Genomic DNA, 5,546 nt, shown 5'->3' with positions numbered 1-5,546 from the left:
GGGCGGGCGTGGCTTTGGAGTGCGGCCGGTTGTGTCACCACTAGCCGGGTTCTCCTACACCCGTCCGGTGACATGCCCCTGATAGCACGGATTTGGGCTTGCTGCTACCCGCGGTGCTCTGAGGAGAGACTCGGGGCCTGAGGCCGGTGTATTACGGCAGTTTATGTGGAATTGTAGGGTAGGATGGTCACCTTCGCCATGTTGAAACGCCCTCCCTGCTATTCCAGATCCGAGGTGGGAAAAGCATGTCAGCAGGAGGAAGGGAGATTGTAAAAATCATCAGTGTAAATAGCGAGCCTGGGTCTGGTGTGTCAGGCCACTGGCCCAACCTTTTCACTGTTTTCCTGGTGAAACACTCGCTGCTGCATCAGGAACGGGCACTTCTTGAGACTGTAGAAGGAAGTGGAAGGTTTCACTCTACTTTGCACCTTGATTGCAGCTCAGTGATAAAACCACAGGATACTTTGCTGGAAGCGATGTGCTCCTGCGTTGTGACCCCCTCCACTGATGAACAAGCCATGCAAAGTGAGAGAGCCATGCTGGCAGGGTGAGTGGAGCCCTCCTCACCCATCATCGAGGTGTGCACTTTGCCCGCAGTGCAGCCCTTCTGGGAGTGTGTGCAAGTGCTGTTAATAGAAAAAAAGGAAACAAGGAGGGAAAAAAGTTAAAATATGTTAACATGAGAAGAAAGTGATGCTAAATGGTGGCATTGTTATAAATTGTAGTTGTGTTCTGTTCATGAAGGCATCTCTTGTAGTCTTAGAATACTAAGTAGCACTGTTCTTGGTGTCTTACATTGAAGTGAAACTCTTTGGGGGATGGTAGGGCAGGGAAGTGACCATGAGCTATATGTAGTCATTAGTATCCTGTCAGGCCTCAGAGAGACTCAGCATCCAGCACAGTCAGATTTTGTGCAAAGATAACTTCTCCCTCAGTGTACTTAATCTGAGTATTTGGTTCAAAGTGAAACAAGCTGCTGTTAGGGGAATTTGGGTGAGAACACATAGCGTGCTAGATACCCTGGGGTTCTGGTCCAACAACTAGACACTGTCTACCAGCAGCAAAAGCTTGCTTTGAGCAGCCTGGTCTAGTGGAGGGTGTCCCTGTCTCTGGCAGCGGGGTTGGAGCTAGATGATCTTTAAAGTCCCTTCCAACCCAGACCATTCTCTGATTCTGTAAAAGAAACCTGGCTTTTCGAAACACTCATTTTGGATCCACTTTTAGCCCTTCTATTTCTCCTCTCCCCAGTAGTTCCAGTGTTCTTTTTCCTATTCCTGCTTCACTGTTAGGCCTCTACATGCTTTGTGCACTCCTAGGAAGTATACATAAAATATTACATTAAATAATTTACATAAAATATTTCCCTGAGGACTAGTATGTTCTGTTAGGCTCTGTAGATGCACCTTATTTCATCTCAGTATTTGGGTGGTAAAACCTACTGAGGTGAAATAGATTGAGCACTGTTGCACTGCAGAAATCTTACCAATCTTGGCTGTTACCATGATAGAAATTTTGTGTATCTAACATTGTGACTGGCTGCAAGTTTTTCTTCCCCCCAAGGCTTTTCAGCAGTTAGTCATTTTTGTCTGTGTTTCACCCTGCCTGAAGGATTTTGCACTTTTGTTTTTTGGCAGTAGTTTACAAAGGAAGTCACATTTAAGAGTTGTTTGGGAGAAGCTTTGTTTCTGTGAACTTTATTTAGAAAAAAAAAAATATTAATGACGTACAAGAAAGCCCCATGACTTGTCTATGGATATTTAAAGGCATAAGATCCTAATTCAGGTCAGATTTAAATTTTCAGGCATTTCTATGGAATGCAGCTTGTACTTTTTGTTTTCTGTGAAGTTAAGGATCCATGTAAACATTTCTAAGTCCTGATGCTAAAACGTTGCTTAAACAGTAAAATTATTGTTTAAGGGTTCTTATCCTAATGTATCTAGGCTAGATTCGTAGAAGGAAAACTCTTAGAATATCTAAATAAGAAAATACAAAATAGATTGGGTGCTTATTAATGGTATCTGACTGGAGCCTGCAAGATGTTTAGGTGACTGCAGCTGAGGTCTAACATGTGCTTGCCGTGTCGCATCATTTTGTCCTGATGGAGTTTTTGAGAATGGTACTGGGTAGCTCCTCAGTTGTAGAGTTCCCACTTGTCTCTGCATTCAGCAGTGATCTGACTGGACATAGCCAAGGAAAAAACTGGATTTCTCTCCCCCCACTCCCAAGTCTGACAAACAGCTTCTAGAAAACATGTTGATGTTTTAGTAACTCCGCACTAACTGGTGAAGGGCGTGTGAGTGGACATAGGGTGTTCGTTTGTTTCAGACACCCGTGTTACTCTGAGAACTAGAATGAAGAAGTTCACACTTCCTGTTTAAAAAATAAAAGAAATTTTTAAAAAGTTACAAAATTTTTCTTCTCTTTGAACTGTTCAGTTTGGTTTTTCTTGACTTGGGGAGTTTGTGGTGAAGACTGGGAAGTGATGAGAGCTGATGGCTGACCCCTTACCTCCTTTCTGTCTGTTCTTCAGGCCAGTAGCTTAGCCTGTCACCAACCTGCATTATTAACATGCTTGGAAATGGCATTGCTGGTGTAAGAATTTGTATAGAGTAAACCAGCTGTGAATTTACACTGCTATCCTACAAATTTACTATAAACCTCAATTGAAATATATGTGTTGATACAAAGAATTGTGTTAACAATTAGAGGCATCTACATGTGCAGACAAAAAGCTAAACTATAACCCATGGACTTTGCAATCTATTATGTGAACATCCTTTCCTTGGGTGTTGTGTTTGGCTGCCCAACTATGTAGCTAGAAAGTTGAAAAGCTCAGTCTTGGGTATTATACAAACTGCACGTTTGTCTGTACGGTGCAGTATAACTTGCTTAAAGGAAATTATGGTTAGCTGTAGAAATTTGCAAAACAAAAAAAAGTCAATCACTGTTTTTGTCAAGACTTGGATGAAATATTCTGTTGATTGTAATTGTCTTGATTGTAATGCTGTTGCTGAGAACAGTGTTGCAGGCAGCTGACTGGTGAAAACAAATATGAGGGGAGAAAAAACAATTGTGAAGGAATATTTCAGTTAGTTCTGTAGCCATTCAACACAAAGTAATTTGGTCTTTTGCTGTTTCTTCTCCCAGCAGCTGCGTTTTAATGTTTAACTTTTAACATTAAATGTTATATTAAGCTAAGAAGTATTTTTAGGCGGTGCTAACATTGTAGTTAGCATGATAGCAATGTGTCTAGAGATAGTCATACCTTTTAAAAGGAACAGTGTTAACAGTTAGGAGAAATCTTCTTTTTCAAACTAGCTTCTTCTAGGGTTTGTTTGGATTTTGTTTGTTTGTTTGTTTTTTTTGGTTTTTTTTTGGGGTGGGGGGTTATGCCCTTTCCACTAAGTTGATAGAATTTCCATGCTTAGCCAATACACCAAGACATAGAGCCATTTTATTTGCTGTTAAAGTTTGCATGGGTTTGGTTTTACAATACAAACTCAACTCAATATTGCCTAGAGACTCCAAAAAGATTAAGGGTTGTTATGCCAGCCTCGGACCAGATAAGTGGGATTTAGGCTGACTGGCTGATTTCAGACTTTAGTCTGTGATGCAAAATAACTTGAGGCTGCATGTGGTACAAAGACAGGAAACGATACTGCAGAGGGCTAGCATGACTCACAGGCAGTTGTGCAGCAAGTATGTGGAAGAATGCAAATACACTCCCTGTATTTATATATGTATATTTATACACGCATCTGCAGTCAGGTTTTTCATTTTTAGGGGACACTTCAGCACCTGAAGACTCTATGCAGGGTTTGGGAGCAACCATGTCAAAATTTTTCAGGGTTTGTCTTCATGGCAGCAGCAGCTTGTTCATCCAGCACAGGTAATGGAAGCTGCAGGGCAACAGGGATGAGCCTGACTTCTGCAGTGACACCCCTCGTGAAGTTCTGGTGGGATGTATCTGGCCAGAACAGTGTCTTGGCAGCTCCACTGGAGATCATTTCATATCATGGAGAGATGAAAACAGTTGTGTTTTAAACAACCAAGATGTTGCTGTACTGTATTAATGCAGGCATTTCCAAAGCTGAAAGAAGATAATATTTGGCAAGAAGGACTGTTAATTGTAGCGTGTTTTGGGGTTGTTTTTTTTTTTCTTTAAATCGTAAGGACTTGAGTTTGCAAACTGTAGCACAGCTGGTATCACACTTGACAAATCAGTTGGCCTTTTCATTTCCTTCTTTTCCGTTTAAACATTTAGATGTGCTTTCATTCTTTCTCCCTGTAATTGGAGTTATAGCGGTGTCTGTTAATCAGAAGCTGACAGGCCAGGAGAAGAGGATGTTGCTTGAAAGGCAGGTGGTTTTGGTTGCAGCGGAAGTGTGGGGTACTGGTGAAGTTAAAATGTTAAACCCGCAAAGGTAATGTGCAGGGGAGTGGAAAGGATAAATTTAAGACTAAGCATAGCCTGGATAAAATTTTGGGATTCTGTTGCATGCGCATATGCGTGATTAGTCTGCATTCTCACTGCAGCACAGATAAATTGCTCCATTTGATTTGCAAGTGCATCCTAAGCTGTTTTGTTAATTTGGGTTTACGGTATCTTTGAGCTTGTGCTGAAATTTGACCTCTATGAATGGAAGGCAGGCTAAGACATCTTTAGTAGTTATGTGCTGCTTGATTTTATATGTGTGCTTTTAGGGTAAGTGTATTGGTGAGTATTTGTGTGGTCAGATTTTGACCTTTTTGGATAAGGTATGATAGTTCTGGGTGCAAAAAACACCCCTAAAATGCATTTGTATACCCAGGTTGTTGAAAAATCAGTTCATATTGAGAAACATGGCAGCTGAAATAGCATAAAGTGGCAATTCATAGAATTCAGATGCAACTGGATTAAACTAAAACCGAAGTTGATACAAATTATTGGTGCTTAGAGGGAATTGGGTGTCTCCTTCATTCTGACACCTTGTGTGATATCTTCTGATTTGCTGTTTTTTGTTGGTTGTTTGTTGGGTTTTTTTCCCCAGCAGTTTATATATGCTAGGTTGTATTGGTGGGATAAGTGATACATGGTATGGAAATAACCATATAATTGGTTTGGGACATAATTCATCAGAGGATTTGGCATTGACAGATTAAACATTCATCTTTTTCTGGAATGACTGCAGATGAAAATAAGTACTTTTGCTTTGCTTTTAGTGGAAGAAATATGCAAGAAGTTTGACAAAGGGTGTCATTTCAGCGATCTAGCTGCTGTAGAGTAACTGCAGATCTTAAGCCATGTGTATTACTAAGAATCTTAATAGTAAGAGTTATGATAGGAAATTCAAAAGGACATCATATTCTTATTTAATACTTTAAGAAGGCTTTCCCTTAAATTCCAACTTTGAAGTATTGTGTTTTTGGAGAGGGTGAACATTAGTATATGGAGTTTTCTGTAATCTTTTCCTACGCATTCTTCCTTATGATAATGAAGACATTTGTAAACCAATGGCCAAGATATAACTCTGTTTTCTTGGGGGGGTTTAGGTGTCCTTAATAAG

This window comes from Nestor notabilis, unplaced genomic scaffold (assembly GCF_000696875.1).
Source record: "Nestor notabilis isolate BGI_N333 unplaced genomic scaffold, ASM69687v1 scaffold2107, whole genome shotgun sequence".
Taxonomy (NCBI): domain Eukaryota; kingdom Metazoa; phylum Chordata; class Aves; order Psittaciformes; family Psittacidae; genus Nestor; species Nestor notabilis.
Note: the sequence above shows the minus strand (reverse complement) of the source record.